This window comes from Zingiber officinale, chromosome 10A, assembly GCF_018446385.1.
Source record: "Zingiber officinale cultivar Zhangliang chromosome 10A, Zo_v1.1, whole genome shotgun sequence".
NCBI classification, from domain to species: Eukaryota; Viridiplantae; Streptophyta; class Magnoliopsida; order Zingiberales; family Zingiberaceae; genus Zingiber; species Zingiber officinale.
Window position 1 is genome coordinate 42,227,329 of NC_056004.1, and position 14,480 is coordinate 42,241,808.

Here is a 14,480-nt window from a genome sequence, read left to right on the forward strand (position 1 = left end):
CGATATACGTATCATAGAAGTGGCGGAGGCTCGGCAAGAAGAGAAGTACAAATTCCGGTGTACGACCGGTGCAAGGAAGCATTCCGTAAAGTTGAGAGGACGAGACGAGGAAACAACGGGGTTGCTGAATTGGTAATTGGAAAATTCTCAGAGATCTTCTTGTTGAGATATATAGCAAAAAGATATCTATTCTTTCTATCGTCGGTCCGGGTGGCATCGGCAAGACGGAGCTGGCTCGGGAAGCTTACAACAACGACAGAGCCAACTTCGGCATCAAGGTATGGGTCTCTGTGTGCAAGAATTGTAACGTGAAGAAGCTGACGATTGAAATCATGGAATCTGCCGACTTCAAACTACTGCCGAGCCTTCACAGCATAGCATGTACAGCTCGGAGAAGATCCAAAGCATATTTACCGAGATTATCAAGAACCAGAGAGTTTTGGTCGTCTTCGATGACGTGTGGGAGGAGTTCAGCACCTCTTGGAAGGAGCTTTACGCCTCGCTTAGTCATTGACAACAAGGGATCAGAGTCATAGTCACAACGCAGCTTGAGATGGTAGCAAAGCTAATCGGATCGGACGAGACGATTAATCTTGATCCCCTCGAGCATCAGGAGTACTGGAAACTGTTTGAAGAATGCGCATTCGGAAACCAAAATCCCAACAATTATCCGAAGTTGCAGCGGTTAGGCCAGGCAATAGCGGCCAAGTTTGAGGGCTCTCCCTTGGCAGCTGCGGAGATTGGACGTAGATTGGCGTCTGATTTAACAGAACAACACTGGGAGACGATTGCTGGCAGTCAGTTCGGCCTTGTCCGACGTGAAGGTCTGTAAAGGTTTAGGAGAGAAGGAAAACTTATACAGCCTTGTAATCGATGGTAGTCTATCCTCTTGCAGCCCCAATTCTATGTCGGATTTCCACAATTCTCTGAACAAAAGTGTTGAATGATCTGAAAGGCTTACGAGTGTTGATACTCTCTGAGCTTCCAGGGAATCGTTTACTGAAATCGGTTCGGAAATTAAGCCATCTCGGGTACCTTGAGACTCTCAGCAACAAGAACAGAACGGTGCCGGAGTCATTCCTGGCATCCTACCACCGAGTGCAGGTGAACCTGAACCAGGTCCCCAGGGATTTGTTCATCAAGTGCGAGGGCATGGATGAGTTGGCCAAGCTGTGTGGTGTAGCTGCAGATATGCAAACGGAGGCAATCTCGACAACCAGCCTCGGCAGGAGGAGAAAACGATCTCGTCGGCGAGCTGCACGGATGGACCAGCTGCTGAGGGAACAGTGAAGACCAAATCCATTCAAGGTATGGATGGCTTCGCAAATCTCATGCATCCGACTGTTTCATGTTGGTTAGAGGTTAAGGGACATAAACCTCTTAATCTGTTCTATCAGTTTCTCCAAAGCTTAGTTCTGCTGAATAATGGAAGCTATTGTGATGCTGTATTTAGCTTCCTGCTACAAGTTGCCTGTTTAACAACGTTCTGCTGTTAATCAACTTATGGAGATTGTTTGTGTGTTTATTTAGTGTCTACTTTGCTGAAAATTTTTCCAATTAAAGAGATATTTCTAACAATTAAGGGATGGCATAAAATCTTTATTTTCTTTATTAATTGGCTTCTTGTTTAGCATCCGTATTAATTTAACGTTAATATATAAGATTGAATCTTTAAATAACATAGGATCTATGTATCATATACCTATTATAGTATCATATCTCTTTTATTAACATTAACTCATATTCATTTTAATATTAATACTAATTATTTATGTGTCTCACTTCACTCATTCATTTTTATTTTTATTTTATATTAAATAAATAAATTTAATTTTAATTATATTCTTGCTTATTAACCATGTTCAAAGAATTTAACGTTTGCATGTAGGTGGGTGTAATAATGATAGGATCTCATTTGATGTTTAATTTTGAAAACTATTTTGAAAAGCTATTTTGTATTATAAAATATGTTTAAAAATTCCTTTGAAAATTATTTTCTAACTTAATCTATTTCTGGAAAATGAGTTTCTAACTTCTAATATTTCCCCCAAGTTCATTTGAAAAACTTATCTTTTAAAATTTAGATATTCTCTATTTACTTAGTGATTTTTGGAACTCTGTTGGTTTTTGATGTACGTAGAAGGAAGAAAGAATAGGTTAAAAAGTTTAAGTATTTTCAAAACCTCAAGCATGTATAGCATAATCGTCTTTTTCTTTGTTTCTTTTTCTAACATAGTCGTTAGTAGCGCAACGAAATAAAGCAAACTAAAAATAATAAAAAGAAACACAAGAGAACATCGGATTTTTTTTACTTAATTCCCAACCCCCTAAGGTTAGGACATCCAAGACTATGCACGAAGAGATCAGCCACTAGTGTCTTTCTCTTTTTTGGATTCTTCTAAAGGTAGAGAAATCTCTTACAAGTTGTTATACTCAATCACAGATATGAAAATATGAGTAGTAGTATAAAGAATGAGCATGTAAGTAAAAAATAAAATCCATCAAAGTCTGGTTAGAAACCCTAAGTGTCATGACACTCCTCTTTGCGCTTTCCAGACCACATGAGCAGCATTTAGAGCACTTTCTGAGCACTAACACGAAGATGGGCATTTGCAAGAGTTGCTGGAAGACGCTGATGGATCGAAAGCGCTAGAGGGGGAGGGGGGTGAATAGCGCTCGTGGTTATTTCATTTTTCGAAATCCGTAAATCGTACGTGAAACTAATAGAGTAATAAGCAGCGGAATAAAGACAGTCAAACACAGAGACACAGGGAATTACTTCGTTCGGAGCCTAAGGCGACTCCTACTCGAAGGCCCGCGATCCTTGATCGCTTCCGGTGGGCAACAACTATAATATCGTGAATAAGTACAAGGAAATAAGTACAACTGGAATTGAAACAATACCGACAACAAAATAATAACTGAAGCTTTAGGTCGTCGGCGACTGTAACAGCACTTTAGAGTCGTTTCTTGAGCAGCACACAGCAGAAGGAAAGCTTGTCGAATCGTTGTTTTTGAAGCTGCACCTCAACCCTCCTTTTATATGAGGTTCAGGGTGCCTGGATCTTTTCCGGGCGCCTGGAGTGTGACGTGGCCAACCAACCAGGATGCTCCACGTGGCGAAGTCGCGCAGGGGATAAAAGTTGGTCCCGGGCGCCCGGACCTCCGGGCGCCCGGATCCATCCCGGGCGCTCGGACCACCTTCTTCCAGTAGGTTTATCACCTGCAAACAAAGGTTAGTCCGAGCAAAATAGCCTTCAAGACAGTGTTAGAATATGATAAAACACAGTAAGTAATAACTGACAGTCTTCGGACTGTCCGAGTCTGACTTCGGATTTCCAACCGGAAACCCTAGGTCGACCCGACGCCTACTGTTCCCTCTACGGGGAACGCGTCCTCACCTACTCCCCTCAGGAGAGATTACCTTATGCCAGTCCGGTCCTCCAGATCGACTGGACTTTTCGCCTAGGGTTACCACCCCCTAGGACCTAGGGTTATCGCCCCCTAGGGTTTTTCTCCACCTAGGGTTACCGCCCCCTAGGACCTAAGGTTACCGCCCCTTAGGGTTTTCCTCCACCTAGGGTTACCGCCCCCTAGGACCTAAGGTTACCACCCCTTAGGGTTTTTCACCTGCCTAACCACAGCTAGGACTTTCCTGAAACACTCATTCAAACATGTTAGATCACACACTAACTTAACTTTGAATCCTTTGCCATTATCAAAACTAAGGTTCGATCGTCGGATGCTTTCTGCACCAACAATCTCCCCCTTTTTGATAATGGCAACCGAAATTCAATGTTAAGTAAAAAAGTATGCAGTTATATATAAGCACAAGACACAAGATAAGCGTGTTAGCAAGATAAGCATAAACATAGCTCCCCCTTAATACAAGCTCCCTTTAAAATAATTTCTCTACTCTTTCTTTGAATTTGAATTTCTATTTTTATTTCTTTCTTTGAATTTCTCTACTCTCCCCCTTTGCCATATATAAAAAATAAGCTAGTTTTGAAAAAAAACTTAATTCTTCAAGACAGAAATTAGCAGAAAACGTTTTAACTTAGTCAAGGAGCAAGTGAAAGGCAACACCTTAAAATAGCAATAGTTTTCAAAATTTTATCAATTGAGAAATTTTTTAACTTCAAAAATTTTCAACCTGAGAAATTTTCAACCAAAATTTTCAAACAAGATTTTCAACTTAAATTTTTTTTTCAATTTTAGCAATTTAAAAAAAAAAAATCAATTTCAGCAAATTTTCAAACAAAATTTTCAATTTCAGTAAATTTTCAAACAACATTTTCAGCTTCAGAAATTTCCTAACAAAATTTTCATCTTCAAAAATATTCAGGTGTTTTAAGGAAAATTTCCAAGGAAAAATTTTTAACTTAAAAATTTCAAAGTTTTAATTAATACTGCTTCAAAAGAAATTTTTAACTTAAAATTTTTTTTTAAAAGTTTTAAAGAAAATAATACTTAAAAACTTTAAAGTTTTAGAGAACACTTGAAAGTTTTAAATTTGGAGAAAGTTTTTGAGAAAGCTGCTTAAGACATGTTTTTGAAATGTATTTCAAGAATAGTTAAGGCAAAGGAGAAGGGATGACCTTATTTTTAAATAGCTTGCCCTTTGTTTTAGTAAGGTATCAGAGCCCTAAAGTCCAAGCATGAGTCAAGATTTGTTTTGATCAGGTATCAGATCTTTTAAGTATAGACATGCTTAAACTTCTTATTTCCTTCACCGACTATGTAACCGTTTAGCTACTTGCTGATTGCCTAGAGGGCAACAGTGTTCCCTTAGTTAGTCAAGTCAAGTCAATTGATCCAGTTAGATTTGACTAAGGCTGGAAGACTTGATTTGATTACTGTTAATCATGTATTTAACGCCCAGACTCATATTGATGCACAGAAATAAGCATTCTCGAGTTCAGGCTGTACCCTATACATCTCACACCGTTCTATGTTTTACAAACACATTCAAGGTAAACCTAGGTGTTTTGTGAGATGCTCTGGCTGAGTTCTGGGGGAACATGATTTCTAGGGGAAATCCTAGGCTAAACCCAATTTTTGAAAGTCTAGTAAAGTAGGGATTTTGAAAAATCAAGTTTTGCCTAGAATTTTGAAAATGTTATTAAAAGACTGATCTATTAGATTAAGGTATAGTCAATCAAGTCTGAAGTAAAACAGTCTATTACATTAAATAGTCGACATAGATGACAGAGTCATAATAGAGCTGCTACATGCTGTACTAGAGTCATAATAGAGCTACAGTCAGAGTTACTGAGATGATGAGGGAGGTGGTCCGGAACCCAGCGACCGGAGTAGTGTCAGGAGCTCAGTGTGACGAGCCCGATCGTCCTCTCGTAGATCTCGGCGCAGGTCGGAGAGCTCCTGTCGTACGTCTCGTCGTAAGTCGGAGACCTCCTGTCGGACCTCTCGTCGAAGATCGGAGACCTCTCGCCGCATGGACTGATGAAACTCGGAGCTCTCGTGCTGGAGACTCGACATAGCCCTCTCTAGTCCGGAAACTCGATCAGCTAGGGTGCGGGAAGCTGGGTGTGGTGCTCGAGGTGGTGGTGGGGCAGGAGCAGCCTCCTCAGGAAATAGTGCCAACATGAACTCATCTTGCTCTGCCTCCCCCGCCTGCTGGTGCTGTGCCCCCCTACGCCAGGACATGGTACCCTCATCGTCTATATGGATATTTTCTAGGGAAAAGTTCCTAGCTCCTATGATGTCAAACTCGGTCATGTGGCGGATGTCACCTCCGGTGACATCAATGTGCAATGAGGACATGCAAGCTGTCAAAATGTGACAGTAAGGCATATGTACTCGTCTGTTGGTCACGTATCCAGCTGCGTAAATAATAGTGGAAAAGATGTGTAGGCTGATGTCTATGTCTAACCTATGACACAGGGCATAGAGAAGAAAGGAGTGAAATGGACGCATCACCGCAATGTCGTGAGTGGTCAGCGGTAGAATACAAAGCACTAGAACCCTATAAAGGGCGTAGTCCTGAATTCTAAGGTTAAGTGACCTAAACTGGGTCTCAGTGGGATCACGCTGGTCCTCAAAGAAATACGAATAGATCGTATCAAGGGTAATATGTGAGTAGGGATCTCCAAAAGGTAGCTCCCTAGGAGGATAGCATAAAAAGGTGCAGGGTGACTCTCGTAACCCTAGAAACTCACGAATGGTAGTGGGAGATAATGTGATATCCGTGCCAGCTGCCCTAGTGGTATAGGAGTAGTCGTCTACTTTCACTAGGTTGTTGTAAAATTCGGCACATAAACTTATGTTTACTGGGCTGGTGCACTCAACAAGGTTTCGCAACCTATAGTGGTTTATGGCCTCGGAGACTGGAATACAAGAGCGTAGAAAGAACGATCTATCTATACATTTGGTTCTAATGGTCATGTAATTGGTTGACATAAACTTAATCCTAAGCTCGTCGGTGGGAAACCTAGGGTCAATGCTAGGTGTAGAGGGTCCAGCACCAGATTTAGTACGCTTCCTAAATTTGAAACTAATATTACACTAAGAAAAGAAAAAAAAATTATAAGAAATAAAGTTTAGGAGGGGATATAAATTTTACCGAGGAGCCATTGTTATAAATTTTAGAACTGACGACCTCGGTTGAGTTACGACTTCGTATCAACCGCGGAAAAATTTAATTTTGAAAGTCTTCGCAGGGAAGCTAAGAAGAAGCTTAAGGAAGACTTGGGTGCAAGGGTAGGGGGCGCCTCCTGCCCCCTATATATAAGGGAGTCCGGGCGCCCGGACCTGTTCCGGGCGCCCGCCCCCGGTTTTTGACCTTGTTTCGTTCATTTTTTTTTTTTAAGTTAATTTAATTTATTAATAACATTTAATTTGATTAAATTTATCAAAAATGTTTAGAAAAAAAACGTTTGATCTAATTTGATTTTAAGTTGAGTAGTTTGGAGATTTTTGAGTTAATTTAATTTTGAAAAATGTTTAACTTAACTTAAGTAAGATTTAAAATTGAGTTTGCTTAGTCATCTCACCCGATCTATGTTTTCAATCAGGGGCTCTTATTATTCTGTGAGATGAATTAGTTCAATTTATAGGATTTTGTTTAACTTTATGTTAGATTCGGGTTTAGCTTTGGGTTCAACAAGTAAGCGTTCTTTGGATAAACTTCTGGGCTATGGTGAGTCACAAGGAGCTCATTAAAGTAATCATGCCTTCGAGGTTTCCCAAATAGTCCTACCCATTGAGCTTTAATACTAAACCTTGGTCTAACTAGTTACGATCCATTTAAGGGTAGCTTCGGTTAGTTCCACTTGGCCAAATGCACCAGGTCGAAGCCATATCTTCCTAGACATGCGATGCCCAAGTTTTCCCAATGTACTATCATCCAAAAATTTCACCAGTACTGTGCTTCAAGTTAAAATTTAACCCTTTTTAATCTATCCCTATTTACCCATCCGGGTGATCTACTCTTGTTTACCCATTTCGGGTAGATTAAGTTCGGTTACCCTGTCGGGTAATAGATTTCGGAGTTGCAAGTTATTCTGGACCCTCCTTCTATTTGATTTTTGAATTTTAAATTTTAATTACGAATTTTGAGTTTTGAATTAATTTTGAATTTTGAATTTTTTTAATTCCGAACTTGAGTTTTGAATTAATTTCAAATTTTTTAATCTTTAAGTTTTAGATTAATTTCGAATTTTTTAATTTTTAATTTTTAGATTAATTTCGATTTTTTAAATTTGAGTTTTAGATTAATTTCGAATTTTTTAAATTTGAGTTTTGGATTAATTTCGAACTTTTAAATTTGAGTTTTGGATTAATTTCGAATTTTTTAAATTTGAGTTTTTAGATTAATTTCAAATTTTTAAATTTGAGTTTTAGATTAATTTCGAATTTTTTAATTTTAGATTAATTTCGAATTTTTAAATTTGAGTTTTGGATTAATTTCGAACTTTTAAATTTGAGTTTTGGATTAATTTCGAATTTTTAAATTTGAGTTTTTAGATTAATTTTGAATTTTTAAATTTGAGTTTTAGATTAATTTTAAATTTTTATTGTTTTAGCTCCCCCTGGATCATAGCCTCGATAAGGTTTATTGAGGTAATGTAGTTGATCCTTAGGAACCCAATAATGTCCAAGTCCAACTTGATTGATCAGGTTGGATTTGGCAACCCATGCTTGGACCACTTTTCTATTTGGTTTGTTTATTAAGGATAGGTAAGATTTATATTTCTTTTTATATCCTAGTCCAGTTCGATTGTAGATTGCCCTTTGTGTTCCAAGAATCAAGTCAAGATTCTTGGATCCTAAGGAAAATCGTTCTAGGGTAGTTTTAAAATCCTTTACCTGACTTTTCAGATTGGAATTCTCTTCCTCAAGTTTTTGAACTTGAGTTGAGGTTCCAGTCTGAACTTGATCAGTTAAGGATTCGTTGTTTGGCGTTTCTTTAAGGAGTGTTACTTCCTTCAGAAGCGCTTTGATTCGAATCTTGGACTTAGCTACTTTATGTATTAAATAATTAATTAAACTGTATAAACGACTTTTACTTACAGAGGGGTTCGGCCCTTCGGAAACGGATGCAGATCCGTGGCTTCTCTTGGACTCGGCTTCCGATTCGTCCTCACTTCCGGATCCGTCGGTGAAGTCCCGGACTGTCAAGGCAAGAAAGTTCGTCTGTTCTTGTTCTTCGTCGTCGGATTCCTCGGAAGAAGACTCGTCCCATGTTGCCTTTAATGCCTTCTTTCTTTTGGGTTTCTTTGAATCCTTCTGGTTCGGATAATTTGCCTTGATGTGACCCTTCTGATTGCACCCATAGCAGATCACTTCGAATTTAACCTTCGAGCTTGGTTGGGCTTCTTTAGACTGGATGGCCTTTCTGAGATCCTTTTTATTGAAGCCCTTCTTTTTGCAGAGCTTCTTAACTAAGTTGACTATCTCGGTTGTAAGTTCATCTTCGTCTTCTGAATCTGGTTCTTCTTCTGATTCAGGTTCGGTTCTCCGCTTGATTCTTGATTCGCGCGATCTCCCTGTTCCTGCAACCAAAGCCAACCCTTTCTCGGTCGGGCGTGCATTAGTCTGTTCATGAAGTTCGAATTCTGCAAACAGTTCATCTAATTTAATGGTGGATAAGTCCTTGGAGACCTTGTAGGCATCTACCATGGATGCCCACAAGGTGTTCCTTGGAAAGGCGTTTAGTGAATACCTTATTATGTCCCGGTTGTCTACCTTCTGTCCAATCACATGAAGTCCATTGAGCAGATCTTGAATCCGGGCATGGAGTTGTGCAGCTGTTTCACCTTCCTGCAATTTGATGTTAAATAATTTATTAAAACTTAAGTCTCTTTTACTTACTTTGGTGTCGGATGTCCCTTCGTGAAGTTCAATTAGCTTCTCCCACAATTCTTTGGAGTTGTTAAAGGGGCCGATGCGGTTGAGTTCTTCTTTTGATAGGCCACACTGGAGGGTGCAGGTTGCCTTGGCATTAGCTTCCACTTTCTTGATTAAGGATGCATCCCAGTCCTCGTACGGTAGTGGTTTGCCGGTGGTGTCAGTTGGTAGTTTGAATCCGGTTTTGACAATCATCCAGACTTCAAAGTGAGTCTGGAGATATGCCTCCATCCGACCCTTCCAGTACCCGAAGTCGTCTCCGGTGAATAGCGGAGGGCGGGCAGTACTGTAGCCTTCTTGAAGAGCCATTTCAGTTTTACCTAAAGCGAAAAAACAACCACAAAAAAAAAGATGTCCCAGGACTTGGTCCTGGCTTAGTAGTGTGGAAGGAAAAAAAAGATCACGAACTCGGGTGGTGTTGCACCAATTCAATGAAAGACTTATTCGAGGGAAAAAGAATTAGAATATAGCTATGAGGCTAAATTCTAATCGACTCCGAAAATAAAAAAAATACCACGAATAATTATTTTGAATGGTGGTTGCACCGATTCAAAATGTCCTAGCTCTGATACCAATTGATGGATCGAAAGCGCTAGAGGGGGGGGGTGAATAGCGCTCGTTGCTATTTCGTTTTTCGAAATCCGTAAATCGTACGTGAAACTAATAGAGTAATAAGCAGCGGAATAAAGACAGTCAAACACAGAGACACAGGGAATTACTTCGTTCGGAGCCTAAGGCGACTCCTACTCGAAGGCCCGCGATCCTTGATCGCTTCCGGTGGGCAACAACTATAATATCGTGAATAAGTATAAGGAAATAAGTACAACTGGAATTGAAACAATACCGACAACAAAATAATAACTGAAGCTTTAGGTCGTCGGCGACTGTAACAGCACTTTAGAGTCGTTTCTTGAGCAGCACACAGCAGAAGGAAAGCTTGTCGAATCGTTGTTTTTGAAGCTGCACCTCAACCCTCCTTTTATATGAGGTTCAGGGCGCCTGGATCCTTTTCGGGCGCCTGGAGTGTGACGTGGCCAACCAACCAGGATGCTCCACGTGGCGAAGTCGCGCAGGGGATAAAAGTTGGTCCCGGGCGCCCGGACCTCCGGGCGCCCGGATCCATCCCGGGCGCCCGGACCACCTTCTTCCAGCAGGTTCCTCACCTGCAAACAAAGGTTAGTCCGAGCAAAATAGCCTGCAAGACAGTGTTAGAATCTGATAAAACACAGTAAGTAATAACTGACAGTCTTCGGACTGTCCGAGTCTGACTTAGGATTTCCAACCGGAAACCCTAGGTCGACCCGACGCCTACTGTTCCCTCTACGGGGAACGCATCCTCACCTACTCCCCTCAGGAGAGACTACCTGATGCCAGTCCGGTCCTCCAGATCGACTGGACTTTTCGCCTAGGGTTATCACCCCCTAGGACCTAGGGTTACCGCCCCCTAGGATTTTTATCCACCTAGGGTTACCGCACCCTAGGACCTAAGGTTACCGCCCCTTAGGGTTTTCCTCCACCTAGGGTTACCGCCCCCTAGGACCTAAGGTTACCACCCCTTAGGGTTTTTCACCTGCCTAACCACAGCTAGGACTTTCCTGAAACACTCATTCAAACATGTTAGATCACACACTAACTTAACTTTGAATCCTTTGCTATTATCAAAACTAAGGTTCGATCGTCGGATGCTTCCTGCACCAACAGACGCTTCCTCGATCTCCTTTTATACAACTCGAACGACACTTCCCTGGTCGACTGGAGGTCCTTCGGTCACCTGGGCGCTGCTGACGTAGTTGCTAACTAGATCCTCTTTGAGATAAGTTTTTGACCTCATGGTCGATTGGACACCCTCTGGTCACCTTGAGCTCAGCTAAAATTATATATGAGATCTAACTCGTTCAAACTCGGTCAGGTTGTCTTCCAGTCGACCAAACCCTTCCGAAGATTGAACTTTGAGTCAACCAAACCTTTGGTCGACCAAACTACCTTCCAGTTGACCGGATCTTGAGTCCGATGACCTGAATTAGTTCCCAACTAGTCATATCCGAGAGCCTTCATTCATGTTTACCTTACCTACTAGGTTCATATGCTTGGAGTTCACTCCTCCAAGACTTCTTTCTTTGCTAATAAATCATCTCCAAACTGACTGCATTTGGATTTGTTTGCCAATCATTCAGCTCTCAGCTAACTCCACTTAAATTTGTTTACTATGCCTTCAGCTCTCAACTAGCTCCACTTGGACTTGAATCACCTACCTCCCAACTAAGACTTTCTTACTTGGTTCCCAACCAAGACTTAACTCTTATCTGATTCTTAATCAAGACTTCAGTTGCCTAGCTCTACTAGGACTTTCACTGCATAGCCCTATTAAGATTTTTTACTGCCTAATTCTCAACCAGACTTCCCTTTGCCTAGTCTCATTAAGACTTTCAACTAGTTGTCAAGTATTTAATCCTACTTAGACTTCTCATTCACTTCCAACCTTCAAGTCAACCTTGACTTTGTTTGGACTCTTTACTTAACTTTGTCAACCATGTTCAAATTATTTAGTCACATTGATCAAATTCCCTTAAACATATTGTTCAAACAAATCATAAAAACTCTAGAGATCGATTGCCCCAACAATAACACACATCCATATTTGTTGTAACATTAATTAAGTGTTATAATATTCATACATTAACATCAATGTGAATGCTTTTACACAAATTTCTTTAGCATAGATGGTTTCAAATTCATTAATTTATTAACTAAGTTTAATTAAATTAGACAAATAGTTTGGTTTATTTTACATCTAGTATTAAAATTAATTAATTTTATTTTATCAGTCAATTTTACATCCTTTAATGGTTTGTTTACACTTACATATATTCTAGTTAACATTCATGTATTTTTGTTCATAAACAAATCAAACCTTTATTCAATCAAATCATCCTCATTCATCTAAAAATTAATTTATACTGATACACTTATAAAATAATCATTCATATTTATACTTGATCAATTGATTAAAAAACTAATTTTCATCTATTGTACTTTACTCAAATTATCAATGCTTTGTTTTGAAAAAAAAAATGATTAGCACTTTTTTAGAATATTTTTTTAGTGCATTATCTAAAATCCCTAGTGTTTAGTCCACTCACGAATGTATTTGGATTTGTTGAGCGATAGCTGTATTTGGATTTGTTATCAAGATTAACTGATTTAAGTTATCAATTCAAATTAAATTAGTATTACGATTTAATAATTATTAGAATAATTCTATTATAATTATTAGAATAATTTTATTATTTAATAATTGATCAAATAATGTCCTTAGGGATAAACATCAATAAACAATAAAATTTATTAAAGTTCTCCTATTCTTTGCGCCCGCTTCCTATTATTCTTCTTACATCAGCCATGCCTTCTCCACCCACATCTCCAGTTTGAAGATGACTGCGAGGATGAATTCCACCACCACCAATGCCAGCAACAAAAACAAGAAGTAGTGGAGGAGGAGGGTTTGGTTTCCACGCACATGCTTGTACTTGTTTGAATGGATGGGGCTACAGGAGCCATTGCAGGTGACGCCCAAGTCTTTTTCGGTACTTTTCCCTGTACTAGGGAGAACTGGGATGGGAGATAAGCTGATGATTCTCTTTAAAAACCTGCCCAAATCTAAAAGGTTCAGGGATATATACGTCTACAACTCTGTAATTTCTGGCCTTGTATCCTGTGGGAGGTATGATGATGCACGGAAAGTGTATGACATTTTTGAAGCCAAGAATATTAATCCAGATCATGTGAATTGTTCGATTATGTTAACTGTCATGAGAAAGAGCGGAATGCGTGGAAAGGATGCTTGGGAATACTTTCAAAGAATGAATAGAAATGGTGTCAAATGGAGTTTGGAAGTTATTGGAGCTCTAATCAAGTTCTTTTGTGACGAAGGATTGAAGAAGGAAGCTCTCATCATTCAAGCAGAAATGGAAAAGAAAGGAATTACATCAAATATCATAATTTACAACACCTTGATGGATCCTTATAGTAAATCTGACCAAGTTGAAGAGGCAGAAGAAATCTTTCTTGAGAAGAAAGAAAAAGACAAAAGCCAACAAAGGTAACTTATAACATTTTAATGGATGCCTACAGCAGAAGGATGCAACCTGAAATAGTTGACTCTCTAATATCTGAGATGCAAAGTTTAGGTTTAAAGCCTAATGTCAAATCATATACTTGTCTGATAAATGCCCATGGAAAGAAGGGGAAAATGAGTGACATGGCAAACCGGTTCTTGCGCATGGGAAAGGCAGGAATTAAGTCCACATCACACTCCTATACTTCCTTAGTCCATGCATATTAAGTTCGTGGATGGTTTGAAAAAGCATATGCTTCATATAAAAATATGAAAAGAGATGGAGTTCCTCCCTCCATATAAGTCATTATGCCTCGGGACTATGGTGCAGTGGAATGGTATCAAATTGTCATTTAGGCATATGTGATTCAATCTTCAACTACGATATATTTGTAGGGATATTTCCTTAAAATGAGAGTGCAAACACGAGATAATGGGTTTTTTTGTCGTCTACCGCTAGTACTTTTCGATTTACCCTAATGACCGGTGGAAAATTTTCGTGGAGCCAGGTCGATCGCCTAAAGTTCGGTATTATCTGATTCATCATTTTTTATACAACTTTGCTTGATGCATTTACGCGAGCTGGCAACATTGATAGATTAGTAGAAATTTGGAAAGCAATGATTTATGAGGATTCACAAAGTCCAACCGCTACAAATAGATTTAACGAGTTGATACATATTCCTCTAGGCTACCATCTAAACTATTCTAAATTTGAGGATAAATTCTTTTAACCCGGGTGATTGATATAGGAAGATTCGAAAATTTTTATTATTATTTTTTATAATTTTCATTCTTTTGATATTTTTGATCATTTTTATCATTTATTTTTTATTTTTAGATTTTGAGTCCAGAATTTTTTTTTCTTATGTATTAATGTATTAAGGTGTGGAATTTATATAAATATATACTTAACTGTATAAAAAATTAATACTCAAATATTAAATAATTAATTTTTTTAGAAAAATCTAGAGGACAAATCTCTTCTTATTTTCTT

General features: G+C 39.1%; 1 pseudogene; it reads left to right on the top strand.

The window, feature by feature from the left end:
* Window positions 1-553: 553 nt before the first annotated feature.
* LOC122026627 lies at window positions 554-13,786 on the top strand (annotated as a pseudogene).
* The last annotated feature ends 694 nt before the right edge of the window (window positions 13,787-14,480 follow it).